At 52.5% G+C, this 13,859-nt stretch overlaps 2 long non-coding RNA genes across 4 annotated transcripts in view; both read left to right on the top strand.

Annotated features, from left to right (window-relative positions):
• Nucleotides 1–13,859, top strand: part of LOC146056312 (uncharacterized) — a 110,408-nt gene that overhangs the window by 53,130 nt on the left and 43,419 nt on the right. The gene's annotated exons all lie outside the window — the stretch shown is intronic.
• Nucleotides 3,557–12,889, top strand: LOC146056310 (uncharacterized). 3 transcript variants are annotated; one of them, XR_014469127.1, is made up of 8 exons: nucleotides 3,956–4,162; nucleotides 4,569–4,827; nucleotides 5,831–6,052; nucleotides 6,949–7,125; nucleotides 7,518–7,662; nucleotides 7,818–7,986; nucleotides 8,429–8,544; nucleotides 12,477–12,889. It is a non-coding gene; the product is annotated as an uncharacterized LOC146056310 (long non-coding RNA). The 3 variants fall into 3 exon arrangements; XR_014469128.1 differs by lacking the exons at nucleotides 3,956–4,162; nucleotides 4,569–4,827 and adding an exon at nucleotides 3,557–3,860; XR_014469126.1 differs by having other exon boundaries at nucleotides 3,956–4,827.

The following is a 13,859-nucleotide window of genomic DNA, read 5'->3' as shown; positions in this document are numbered from 1 at the left end:
CAGGCGTCAACGTTTCGGGGGCCGGACCCCCGTCGTCAGGACAAAATGCAGACAGGGTGAAGTACAGAATAAAGTGCAAGTGCATGGGTATTTATAAGACATGTTAACAAATAGGCGCTAACTTACCCCCTCCCTGTAGCCATCCCCCACGAGCATCCACGGGCCGGTTTCCGGAGTCCTGCGCACAGCAGTGACGTCACCACGTTCGGCGGCGTCCAGCTGACCGCGCGTCATCACGGCCGTCATCCCGCGGTGACGTGGCTGGGCTGGGAAAGAGATCGCAGCTCACATTAGCATAAATACAAGTATCGTGCTACAGAAGTCATAAAGCAACAAAGGCATCCATACATACACAAAACTTCAGAGGATGCAAGTGAATAAAAAATGCAAAAAAACAAGTGGACATGACCATATTATGACTACATAGTGACATCTAGTGGCTAAAAATGAGAAGACATATATAATAAAAAACAAACATTTAAAAAGGGTATACGTATAAAAAGATAACTGCGTGCGGCCCCGAATTGGAGCCGTACTGGGCAAAAGTCAAAGTGCATATGCTGGGTGAGGTGCAAACCCTATGGCGTGAGTGGTTTAAATGCAGGGAGAAATACTGAGTCCCTGCTGGGTATCTATAATAAGCAAAAACAGCCCTGTGTGGGGTGATGCAGCCAGCATCACTGTATGCGCATAGCACCAGAAGCCAGAAATTGCAACAACAGAATGCCAGCATCTTGTATATTATATGTTATCCTGGTGTGTCACCTGGACACCGATAAGGCTGGGGGACTGGTGTCACACAGTGGGATGACAAGTACCTTTAACAAGGGGGAGAGAAAAGGAAGAAGGAAGACATGATTGTGTGTTAGTGGACCAAAATGGTTACAAAAAATTATGTAGGCCAAGTGTTTCATTAAGGCCTTTAGGGTGTAGTGTGTCCATTTTGTAAATCCACTTGGACTCAAGCTGCAGAAGCTGTTTGGAACGGTTGCCACCACGTATGTGTGCCGGCACGTGGTCTATGATCTTATATTTGATCATTGCCATGTTATGTTTGGCCTTGGCAAAATGCCTGGCCACTGGTTGCTCCCCTGAGCCAGATTGAAGGGCTGCCCGTATGGCACAGCGATGCTGTGCCATACGTACCTTGAAGGCACAATCGGTCTTGCCGATGTAATGTTATCCACATGGACAATAAATGACGTAGATAACAAATATAGTCGTGCACGTGAGGGGCCATCTGATTTTAAATTTTTTACCCGTATAGGGATGTGCAACTTCGATGCAAGCTGTCATGAAGCTGCATGTTGTGCAGCCTAGGCACCGGTAACAGCCCATTCTGGTGGGTCTGATTTGTCTAGAAGGGGTGTCAAAATTTGTAATCTCGGTCTTGACCAATAGGTCCTTCAAGTTTGGGCCGCACTTGTAGCTCGGCATCAGCTTGGTGTCTTTATACACCGGTAGCTCGGGATCCGAACGCACAATTTCCCACCAGTTTTTTACTCTGCTGGTGGTTTCTCGGCTGGCAGAGCTAAAGTCATTAACCCATGGAATACATGGCTTTCTGACTTTAGGTGTTGCACCTGTGATAAGAGTGGTGCGCTCACACGCCAGAGCCCTGGCCTTGGCTTTAAGTAGGCCCTGTCTGGCGTAGCCTCTGTCCTCGAACTTCTGCTGCATGATGTCCAGTTGGTGATGGGTTTCAGAGTCGGTATCAGTGATCCTGCATACTCTCAAAAACAGTATGGGAGACTCTCCACCGTGTTGCGTGGGTGCGAGCTGTTGTGTCTAAGTATAGTATTGCGATCTGTCGGTTTGACATACGAAGAGGTGTGTGTAAATCCCGAAAATACAAATGTGTAAAAAATAGGTGTATTTCTGCCTACGAATACACCTATTTTTTACGAATCCATTTTGGTACATTTCCCCCGATGTATACATAGTATATATATACACGCTATACTGCTGTTCTGTTCTCAAAGACAACATGAAGCATATATATCACTTGTGGAGCCGATATTTATGGTACAACACGCCCCTGTAATTCTCACATTCATAGAGATCCCACAGCACATCTCCCCCATGTGTTAGAGCCTGACATCTCCGATTTACAAACATGATCATTAGCGATCAGTTTGACCATGTTATTATTGTATACAGAGATCCATATGTAACACACCCGTCCAGATCCCTGTGTCAACACCATACAATTGTCACGCTAGATGCGGTGACATCTCTTCACATCACTTCTTAATCATTGCTCGGGCAGTAGTCCCGTGGCATCTGAAATTTACACTTCAAACTTGCACCATTTTTTAACATTGTTTTACTGTTTTAATGTAGGTTATTTACGTGCCATTTATGTGTTGTTATAGGCAGAAGCCAAACCCGGATCCTGGAGCGGAGGTTGTCATACAGAAGTGAGCGATACGGTGGGGTCATCATAGCAACCCATCTACAACAGAGGGGAGCGTGATGATGCAGTGAGGCTCCGCCCACTGACATCCGCCCGCACCGGAAGCCGCACTGGACGCAACCGGGACGCTCCACGTACGGGAATGGTGAGTATGCACATGCTGTATGTATTTAAATGTTTGCTGTGTCACCCGCACGCGTTGTACACCTTGACAAAGGGGTATCCAGTCCCCGAAACGTCGGTCACCTCCAATAAACACATTGTTAAGCCCACGGAGTGCCGCTGCCTGCTTGGATAATTTCCTTAGATAGATAGATAGATAGATAGATAGATACCAGAAAGAACGCCCACTGGGGGAATAAACAGCACTCACCAGTCTGTAGTTCAATGGAGGTACAACCAGGAGGTAATCCACAGTTTATTTTCTGCAAGTGAGATCTTCTGACGTTTCGGTCCCCGCTGGTACCTTTATCAAGGCAGCCACTGTGTCAAATAGTCGCAACTTAAATCTGTGTGGGAAGGGGGATATATAGCCTTTGAGTATAAAGAAATATAAAAATATATGATACAGCCAGTACAGGATATGGCGGGTGAGCCAGTGACAGGGACTATAGAGAGGTAGGGCAGGGGGAGCAGAGGCGGTCCTGCAGCGATGCATAACCCACAGCAGAGAGAGCCGGCACCGGGAAGGGTGATCCCTGGAGAGGACAAGGGCCTGTGCAGTGCTGTGAGCTGCTGACCTGTAAGGAGCGGGGGCTGCGCAGCTGTGTGACCAGGAATGGCGCCAGGAGAGCCAGGCTCCTCCAAGTCCCCTACTGCTGCCACCTGCCAGAGGGAAGGGAACCGCGCTGCCCCCACTAGCTGCCAACCACAGGAGGAGCCAGAGAGAACAGAATGATGTGTGCTGCCGAGGTGTCCTACATAGTGCCTGCCCGTGGAGGAGCCGAGAGGGTGAAGACTAGAACCTCATGGAAGAAGGTGCTGAGGGGGTAAATTACCTGGGAGCACACCCAGCCGGAGGATTCTCCTGAAAATGCTCCGAAGAAGATAGAGGATGCAGCAAGTGGAGACCAAGGTGCGCAGGCACCGCGGAGGACACCCGTTCTCAAGGAACCAGGACTGGAGGACATGCAAAGGACCCCTAGCTGGAGACCTGTAGAAGCCCCCTCAGTGGTGCGGAGCTGCCCCTAGAGATGCCTGCCCGAAAGTAAGTTAAGAACACGATGTAACATCAAGGACAGGAGCTGCGCAGAGGACAGGTGACAGCCCAGCGGAGGAGAGGATAGAGGAAGATCCCCAGCCTGATAGAAGCCGGGGGTGGAAGCAGAGGCCGACCCAGAACAGCACGACAGGCGGAGCAGAGGACGACCCAGCACCTCCTGCTGCAGGAGCCGAGGACACCACCGCATCTCGCCCCCGGCCTGCTGTCTCCATAGGGTCAGAGGTATAAGCAGAGCCTGTGGCTGGTTTTAGGGGGGGGGGGGGGGGGAACCATGAGGGTGACTGTGAGGGGCCATGCAAACTGGAGGTGGTGGAGACCAGGCACGCAGGGAGATCGAGGAGCAGACTGGACAGCGGGAGCTGGGACCCTGCGCTGCTGCAGCAGCAGAGATCTAGCGCTATGAGAAGGAGGAAGAAGCCAGGTACCGACTGAGGGAGAGGAGCAGACCTGGCGCTGGAGAGTGGGTGCTGGGGACCCCGCGTTGCTGCACAGATCCGGAGCCATGAGCAGGCGGAAGAGACCAGGTACCCGCAGAGGAAGAGGGGCAGACCCGGCACTGGAGAGAGGGAGCTGGGGACCCCGCGTTGCTGCTGCAGATATCAGGCGCCAAGAGCTGGAGGAAGACACTAGGCTATGAGGGGCCGTTCAAGTCAAAATTACAACTTCCTGACTATGACATATCACGATCTGAATATAGTGTATGGCGAGCTGAATATAGTGTATGACGAGTTGAATATGACATATAACGAGCTGAGTATGACATATAACGAGTTGGATATAATGTATGACGAGCTGGATATGGTGTATAACGAGTTGGCTATGAATATGACCAGCTGAGAGAGAGAGAAACGTATATGTAGCTTGTAAAAATCCCCCCAATAACGAGCTGAATATGACGATTGCGTTTTATTTATTTATTTATTTTTTAAGAGGCCCGGACACTGTATATACTAATACGGCTGGGCTGCCTGCTAGATAGGCTGTATGCCCGCCCTTGTCTGTGAGGATTGGACACATGTACACATGACCTGTGATTGACAGAGGAGCCGATACGCGTGTGCCGCCTCCCAGCTGCCCCGTCTTCCAGATCACAGGACAGTGGACGCGTACTTCCGGGAGCTGCGCCGCCTGGACCACAGGAGGAGACTGGTCAGCCCTGCAGCGCTGCCCTGGTGTGGACCGTCTGGTGGTGAGTACAGTCAGACTGCTGCATGATGTCGCCGGCTACCCCCGCTGCCACCATGTCCTGACTGCGTCTCCTTCCTCCACCCTCCCACGCTGCTGCCTCGGCCTCCCGTTTACTGCTGCACCAGCCGCCCTCCTCCATTTCTACATACAGTATAAGGGTGACATTTTGATGGCTTACAATTTAAGGGGCTGTTGTGATGAAAGACAGTGTGGGGCTGGTGCGATGGTGACAGTGTGGGGCTGTTGCAATGGGGAGACTACAGTGCGGGCTGGAGCAATGGGGAGACTACAGTGTGGAGCAGGTGCAATGGGGAGACTACAGTGTGGGGCTGGTGTGATGGGGACAGTGTGGGGCTGGTGTGATGGGAGACTACAGTGTGGGGCTGGTGTGATGGGAGACTACAGTGTGGGGCTGGTGCGATGGGGACAGTTTGGGGCTGGTGCGATGGGGGACAGTGTGGGGCTGCTGCGATGGGGGACAGTGTGGGGTAGGTGCAATGGGGTTAGGTTTTTTTTCCTTGAAATGCCGCCTGCCACCGCTGGGAATAAAGAATAATCCGCGTGGCATTATGTGAATTTTGGCTCAATCCGCGTGGCATTATGTGAATTTTGGCTCAATACGTTTGGCATAATGTGTAAGGGGCAAGTATAATGGGGTCTATTATTTTGTTGCAGAATGTGTAGAAGTGGTATATGGTGTGGAACACTACACAAGGCCAATTTTGAGTGTCCACACCCTCTTTTCCTGAGCGCTCGCGCACAAATGTGTTGACACTATTGACACCAAGGTGCGCCTGTGTACTTTAAATGCCAGGACCTATTTTTAATCCCATTCCCGCCCTTTATTTGCTCTCTGAGCGTGCAGACTGGCACCATCTCTTTGCAAGTTTTTGAACAGGATTCTCCTAAACTCACTATGCCGCTATTTTTACATACTGTTGTAGACCAGCATTTTTTTTTTTTTTTTAAATATGGATGTTTTCCTCCTCTTCCCTCCTCTTCAGGATGCTACTAAAACCTTGCTGCCACTGAGGACCCCCAGGACGTTGCTCAGGACACCGCCCAACATAGACGGGAAGGATACAGGCGGGGAGACAGCTGCCCCAACTCCGCCCCCAGGGCGCTGCGGCAGAGAACACAGCCCAACGCTGCTGGGAACGACGCTGAGGAGGAGAGGTGCCCTATCCGACAGATGCTGCAGTACCCCCACCTGCGACCGATTCTATGTGAGTGCACTCTTCGGTCACGACTGGCGAAGAGTATGTCTTGGGGGGGGGGCGAGGGAGGGGAGAGGAGGTGCAAGATTAATCTGCTTTGGGCTAAGGGAAGAGGTGTGGCATGATGCTAGGTGGTGGGCTGTGATTACATGTAATGGGCATTAAGGGGTTTAGCAGTGGTGTCAAACTCATGGCCCTCCAGCTGTTGTGGAACTACACTTCCCAGCATGCCCTGCCACAGATTTTAGCGATCCATTATATAAAATCTGTGGCAGGGCATCTAGGGATGTGTACTTCCACAACAGCTGGAGGGCCGTGACTTTGACACCACTGGGTTAAGGCATACCTTTTAAATATGTTTTAGGTACACGGTAACACCATAATGTCCCCCCTTCTGTTATTTTGTTTGTTTAAAATAAAATTGATGGCGCCATCTGTGTGTGTGTGTATATATGTATATGTGTGTATATATTCGCTCCCTCACCACCGTGGCAAGCGATCCACGTCCCCCCCTTGTCGGGATTTTGGCGGTCGGGATTCCGGCGTCGGGATTTTGAACGCCGGGATCCCGACCGCCGGGATTTCATACTGAATCCTCGCTCCCTTACCACCTCCTTCTCTTCTGATTCCCCTCCTCTGCTTCCCCTCCTCCTTTCCTATGCTTCCCTCCTCCGCACCCCCCCTCCCCCTCCACTGCTCTTCTGCTCTCCCTTCTAACTCTTCCTCTACTCTGCTCCCCATCCTCCTCTGCCCCCCCTCCTCCTCACCTCCTTCTTCTCTGATCCCCCTCCTCTCCTCCACTTCCCCCTCCTCCACAACCCCTATCTTCCTCTCCCCTGCTCTCTCTTTCCCCTCTATCTCTCTCCTCCTCACGATTTCCCCACACTTCTCTATCTCTCTTTCAGACTGCCGGTGACCCCGTGCTGGGGTGCAGGAAGAGAAGACTCGGCGCCATGGAGTTGGAGCAGGAGGAGATGACTAGCACTGGGGAAAAAAGAGTGCAGAAGACCCATGAGCAGTGGCCGAAAACATGGTGTTTCCATCACTGCTGATCATGTAGAATGAAGCATCGATGACAAGAGGTACATAGCACCTGTGTATACTGCTCTCCCTTCTCCGCTCCTTCTCCACACCTCCACTTCCCATCCTCCTCACCCCCTCTCCTCTGCTCCCCCTCCTCCTCTCCTTCACTTTCCCTCCTCTGCTCCTGCTCTCCCTTCTTCTCTCCACCTTTCCCTCTCCTCCTTTCCTCAGCTCCCCCACCATCTTCTCATCTACTCTCCATCCTCCGATCCCCCCTCCTCTCCTCTGCTTCCCCTCCTCCTCCGCTTCCTCTACTCTGCTCCCTCTCCTCTTCCGCTCCTCTGCCCCCTCTCCTCTTCCACTCCTCCGCTCCTTCTTCCCTTATTCCCCTGCTCTCTCTTTCCCCTCTATCTCCTCCTCACCAATTTCCCCACACTGCTCTCTCTCTCAGACTGCTGGGGTGAAGGAAAAGAAGACCCAGCGACGGGGAGATGGAGCAGGAAGAGATGACTAGCACCACAGGAGAGAGCATGCAGCAGACCCGGGAGCAGGGGCAGAAAAATACCTGCTACCATTGCTGCTGATAGTGACAAGAGGTACACAGTGCCAGCTTGCACTGCACTCCCTTCTCCCCTGCCTCTCCCCTGCCTCTCCCTCTCCTTCTCAACCCCTCTCTCTCTCCCCCTCCCCCTCTCCCCCTCTTCTCTCTCTTCTCTCTCTCTCCTCCCCACCACTTTCCTCTCTCTCTCAGACTGCCAGGGACCCAGCTGTGGGGTGCAGGAAAAGAAGACCCAGCGCCGAGAAGATGAAGCATGAGATGACTAGCACTTGGGAAAGAGAATGCAGCAGACCCATGAGCAGGGGTAGAAAACCCGGCATTCCATTGCTGATCATGTAGCATTCAGCGCCGATGACAAGAGGTACACTGCGCCTGCGTATACTGCTCTCCCTTCTCCACTCTTTCTCCACACCTCCTCACCCCCTCCCCCTTCTCCTCACCACCTCTCCTGCTCTACCTTCTCTGCTTCACCTCTCCCCCTCTCCTATGCTCCCCTCCTCCTCTCCTTCACTTTCCCTCCTCCGTTCTTGCTCTCCCTTCTCCTCTCCTTCCCTTCCACTCCTCCTTCTCCTTCCCTCATCTCCCCCACCTCCTCCTCATTTACTCTCCATCCTCCGCTCCCTCCTCTCCTTCCCCTCCTCGTACGTTTCCTCTATTCTGCTCCTTGTCCTCTGCCTCCACTCTTCTGCTCCTTCTTCACTTATCCCACTCTTTCTTCCACTTCCCATCCTCCTCTCCCCTGCTCTCTCTTTCCCCTCTATCTTTCTCCTCCTCACCAATTTCCCCACACTTCTCTCTCTCAGACTGCCGGTGACCTTGTCCAGGAGGAGATGACTAGCACCGAGGAGAGAGAGTGCTGCAGACCTGGGAGCAGGGGCAGAAAAACCATCGCTACCATCGCTGCTGATCCTGAGAGGAGGTACACAGCGCTGGCTTGCACTGCGCTCCCTTCCTCACTCCTCCTCCACACCTCCTCCTTCCCCTATCTACTCCTCTCCCCCTCTGCTCCTCTTGTCTGCTCCTGCTCTCCATTCTCCCCTCCTCCTCAGCTCCCCCAACACCTCCACTCCCCCTCTCCTTTGCTTCCCTCCTGCTTACCTCCTCTCCTCCGCACCCCCTCCCCTTCTCTCCATTCTTCACTCATCCTCCACGCCTCCTCTCCTCCTCCTCCTCTTGTCTGCTCCTACTCTCCGTTCTCCAACGCTCCTCAGCTCCCCCACCACCGTCTCCGCTCCCCCTCCTCCTCTCCTTTCCCACCACCTATCCTCTGCTTCCTCTCCTCCCCCGCTACTCCTCAACCCCTCCACTGCTTTCCCTTCTCCTCTCCTCTGTTCACTACCTCTCCTCCACTCCTTCACTTCCCCTCCTCACCCCCTCTCCTGCTTTCCTATGTCTGCTTTATCCTCTCATCTGCTCCCCTTCCTACTATCCTACACCGCTACCCCCTCCTCTCCTCCGCTCTCCCTCTTCTGCTCCCCTTTATTCCTCCTCTCCTCTGCTTCCCCTCCTCCGCTCTCCTCCTCTCTCCCTCTCCCCTTTTTCTCTCCCCTGCTCTCTCTTCCCCTTTAAAGCTCTCCACCCCACCACCTTCCCCACATTTCTCCTTTCTCTCAGTCTCTACCTGACGTTGTCTTTCACCCTGAAACACACTCTCTCTGTCTTACTCCCTGTCTCTCCCTGATTCTCTCTATCTCTCACTTATTCTCTCTCCCCCTTTCTCTTTTCTGACACCCTATCATTCTCTCTCTTTCTCTCTCCATCTCTTTCCCTGACACCCTCTCTTACTCCGTTTCTCCCCTTTTATCTACCTGACACCCTCTTACTCCATGTCTCTCCCTGATACCCCTTCTCTCCCCTGACATTCTCTCTCTATAATTCTTTCTCCCTGTCTCTCTACGTATCTCTCAATGACACCCTCACCCATGTAGGCTATGCCCGGCTTTTATCCCCACCGCTGCTGGACCCATGGTAGGCTGGCAAAGTAAATAGCCTGCTATAGTGCTTCTTCGGCAACCCCGCGACCCACCCTCCCGCGATTCACTGCAACCCCCCGCACCCCCCCCTGCCACAATTCGCGGCACCCACACCCCCCCCCCCGCGACCCCCCCTCCCGCAATTCACGGCGTCCACCCACGACCCCTCCTCCCGTGATTCGCGGACACCCCTCACCTCCTCCCTCCCCCACCCCCACGCGCGATTCACGGCAACCCCAGGAATAAATGGCACATGCAAAACACTGGCACGGCTATGGTCGACAATGAAAAAGGTTGACATGAGTTTTTGAAGATTTATTTTTCTTTTTTTGAATGTTTTCATATTCATTCTCATGTGTCGACATGGACACCGATGAAGTGCCACACTTATGTCAACATTTACATGTGTTGAACGTTCTGTGGCACCCCCCGCGACCCCCCTCCCGCGATTTGCAGCACACCTCCCGCAATTCGCGGCCCCACCCCGTGACACCACCCCTCCTGCGATTCGCGGCACCCCGTGACCCCCCCTCCCACGATTCGCGCCAACCCCCCGGGCCCCCCCTCCCGCGGTTCACGGTGCCCCCCACGACCCCCCCTACCGCGATTCCCCACCCCTGCCCCCCCTCCTGTCATTGTGGCAACCCCCCGCCCCCGCGACCCACCCTCCCGCGATTCACTGCAACCCTCCGCGCCCCTCCTCCCGCATTCTGAATGACAGCAACATCCTACCATCCTTCTACAAGAATATATAACCAACTAGGTGATTCATTGCGCCCCGTGCCCCCCCCTCCTGCAATTCACGTACCCCCGCGCACCCCCCCTCCCTCGATTCGCAACCCCCCCTCGCGCAATTCACGCCCCCTCCCACGCTTTGCGGACCCTCTCCCGCGATTCACAGCACCCCCAGCGCCCCTCCCGCAATTCACGGCACCCCTAAGCCCCTCTTTAGTACCCCGTATACTAACACACCCCTATCACTACCCAGCTTCCTGATCTCCTGAACCGTAACTTCCACCACTGGGGAGTCGCTGACGCTGTTTTGCCCACATGCCCCTATCATGCCTCATAGCCCAGCCTCCTGCTCTCATGCACCCAAACTCCCACCCAGTAGGAGGAGACACTGACTAAGGGCCACCATCCTGTACTCCTGTACTGCCATGCTGTACCCTCACCCACTGGCAGAAGCTGCACAGTATCTCCCACCCTCCTCTTTAGTCCCCCTTATGCCCACACTCCCCTATCACTACCCAGCCTCCTGTTTTCCTGTGTCGTGACCTCCGCCAGTGGGGAGCCGCTGACTCAGAAACACCCTATTATACTATTGCACACACACACCTAAACAACATGCACACACAGCCCCCCCCCCCACACACCCACAAATGTCACTGTACCATCCACACTATCAATGTACATCTTACTCTGTAACCGCTTTTTAATTAAACAAAACAATACACACCCCCTTCCACATCATATGCTCTCTATTTAACACATTTCACCTATAACTCAAGTTGCAATACAGGCCATCTTTCATACAATTCTAACCATCTTTCTCATAAACAAATGTTCACAAATTAAGGGGGCGCAGCCCCTTACGACGGTGTGAAGAGCGCCCGTAGGTTGCGATGAATCACCTAGTATTGTAATATATAATCTATCCTGGAAACGCCCCTCTACAAATCTTGCATTTGGTCTTACCTGAATAACTTGTCGACCACGCCCATGTCAACCTTAGGCTTGTATCGACCTTCTGTCATTTGTGTGTTTAAAAAAATGCACAAGGTGAATATTATATACTAGGTGATTCATCGCGCGCTACGGGCGCTCTTCACACCATCGTAAGGGGCTCTGCCCCCTTAACCTGTGAGCCCCTTTATGTAGGGGTGGGTGTACTGCAGGATGGAGAGGGGGGCGGGTGCGATGTTGCCTGTGGTGGATATGGGGGTGCTGCGGGTGGCAGAGGGGTAGGTGTGGTGGTGTCTGTGGGGGTGCGGTGGGTGAGGGTCGGGTGCAAGAGTGCTTGGGGGTGGTGTGGGTGGGAGAGTGGTTGGTGTGGGGATACTGTGTGTGGAATAGCAGGTGCAGGGGTGGGCCATGTGGGTTGGTTAGGAGCAGGGGTGCACGGGTGGACTGAGAGGGGGTGTGCTGTGGGAGCGGGGGAGGTGTGTATGGGGGAGGAATGGATGCATGGGTACTGCACGTGGGGAATGGGGGTGTGCGGTGTTGGTGCGGCTGGGTGCAGGGGTACTGCATGTTGTGGAGGTCTGGGTTGGGGGGGTGCCGTGGGAGGGACCAATAGTACCCATGGGTGGGGGTTATTGGCAGGTGTGGGGTTGCGGCAGGTGGGGGAGAGTGTTTGGTGGTGGTGCGTGAGGGGCAGGTGTGGGTGTGCTGCAGGTAGTAGAGGTGCGGGGGGGGGCTGTGTGTGTGCTCTTGTTTTGGTGATGGAGGGATGGGTGCAATGGTGGTTTAGGTGTGTGTGTGTGCAGGGGGTGTAGGAGTTGGGGGTGTGCGTGGGTGACGGTAGGGGTGTGATGTGGCATGGGGTGAGTCCGGTGGGTCGTTGGTGGTGGAGGGTCGGGCTTTGGTTTGCTGTGGGGGGGGGTTAGTCTCCAGGGACTGCCAATGATGACAAGTAGATTTCTGCTTGCACTCCTCCCAGTTTGTGAGCAGAAATATGACAAAACTAGAGTGGCGATGCACTTTTAAGCGATCAAACACACGAGTACCGGCATTCTCCAATATAGCATTACGCTGATTAGAATAGCTCTGTGACCTCTCTCCCGGCAGTATACACAGCGCGAAGAATATAATCAACCCCAATATTATTAGATAATTGGAGTACTTTTTAATCACAATGTTTTTGTTTCATTTACAGGAACAAAAATGAAAAATCATAAAAAGTCACTGTGTGACATCATACTGTACATGCTTTGCTGTCAAAACCTACAGTCTTGGACAAATTTTGGATAGTGGAAGGCCGACTCAAGTTGAAAATCTCGGAAACCAGAGATTAGAAATTCCTGATCCTAGGACAGATTCTTCTATACATGCAATCGCACCTGTTGAAGTGTATTTGCATTCTTCAATACCTACAAATGAATACTACTTCCCAACAGAGGAAATATCCATCCTATGGTATAACACCCTCATCCCCAGCCAGGTCAACGCAATCCCACTGAGCCTTTATTTAGACTGAGTATTAATGCAAGAGGAAGTGGAATACAGACATTTCAATAGCTCCCATAAGTGTTATGCTAACGACAGTTATTAAAGCTTTACATAGCTACACATTGTGTACGTTGTCTCTTTTTTTATTACCTAGTTACAACTCCAACAGTTTCTTAGCTGGAAACTAAGGGGTGTACTCAATACGGGAGAGGGGGAGCTATACGGTGAGCAGCGCTGATAGCCTGCCATCAGTATTTAACGCTTCCCCCTCACTCACCGTCTCCACCTTGCCTGTTCCTTGAGATGAGGTGGAAATGGCGAGTGTGGCTGTCAAAACAGTGAGGTTTGCCACAAAATGCGGTGGGCTCACTGCATTTGCAGCGAACCTCACCATTTAGGGGAAGCCTCGCCGTCCTCTGACGGCGAAGATTCCTGGAACGTAGAAAGCGGTGAGGTGGCTGGACGTGAGGATGGCATTTCCTCGCCAAAAAATTCCATCCTCTCCGCCCGTGTGTCTGCACATTGAATACACCATTTTGTCTTATATACTGTAGAATGTATAGTTGAAACTAGCTATACCGGGGGAAGCGCCGTCGGAAGAGGACGCGCGCGCATCCCCTTTCGCAGATCGGCTGGCGGCTAGCAATTCTTCCGCCATACCCTGCAAAGCTGCGACCGGCTCCATCTGTACCTTAATCATACACATATTGAGGCATATTCAATAAAAACGTTTATAATTATGTAATAGCTCTATATTGATATATGTGATTTGTCATAGTTTGTCAAAGTAGTACTTCATATGTACTTTTGCTGTGATATTGCTATTCAAAACATTTTTTTTACAAATATCTTAAACATTAAGTGTTAAGCAAACTTGCAAAATGGATTTATTTTTGTGTGCTTAAGTTCTTTTTCTTTAAATCAAAGGTTAAATTTGGATTAGTAACAGGCCATGCTTTGCAATTAAATGCTGCTCAGGTGCATACTGTAGGTGCCGATTCTGTGGGTGCACAAGGGCCCGAGCAGCCACGGAAAATGATGAGCACCCACGGGCCTGAGTCCCGCTGCTGGGCCGCCATATTAACTTGCT

Source organism: Crinia signifera, unplaced genomic scaffold (genome assembly GCF_055691185.1).
Source record: "Crinia signifera unplaced genomic scaffold, ASM5569118v1 HAP2_SCAFFOLD_79, whole genome shotgun sequence".
Lineage (NCBI taxonomy): Eukaryota > Metazoa > Chordata > Amphibia > Anura > Myobatrachidae > Crinia > Crinia signifera.
The sequence above is the reverse complement of the archived record's forward strand: the minus strand, read 5'-3'. Positions and strand labels throughout refer to the sequence as shown.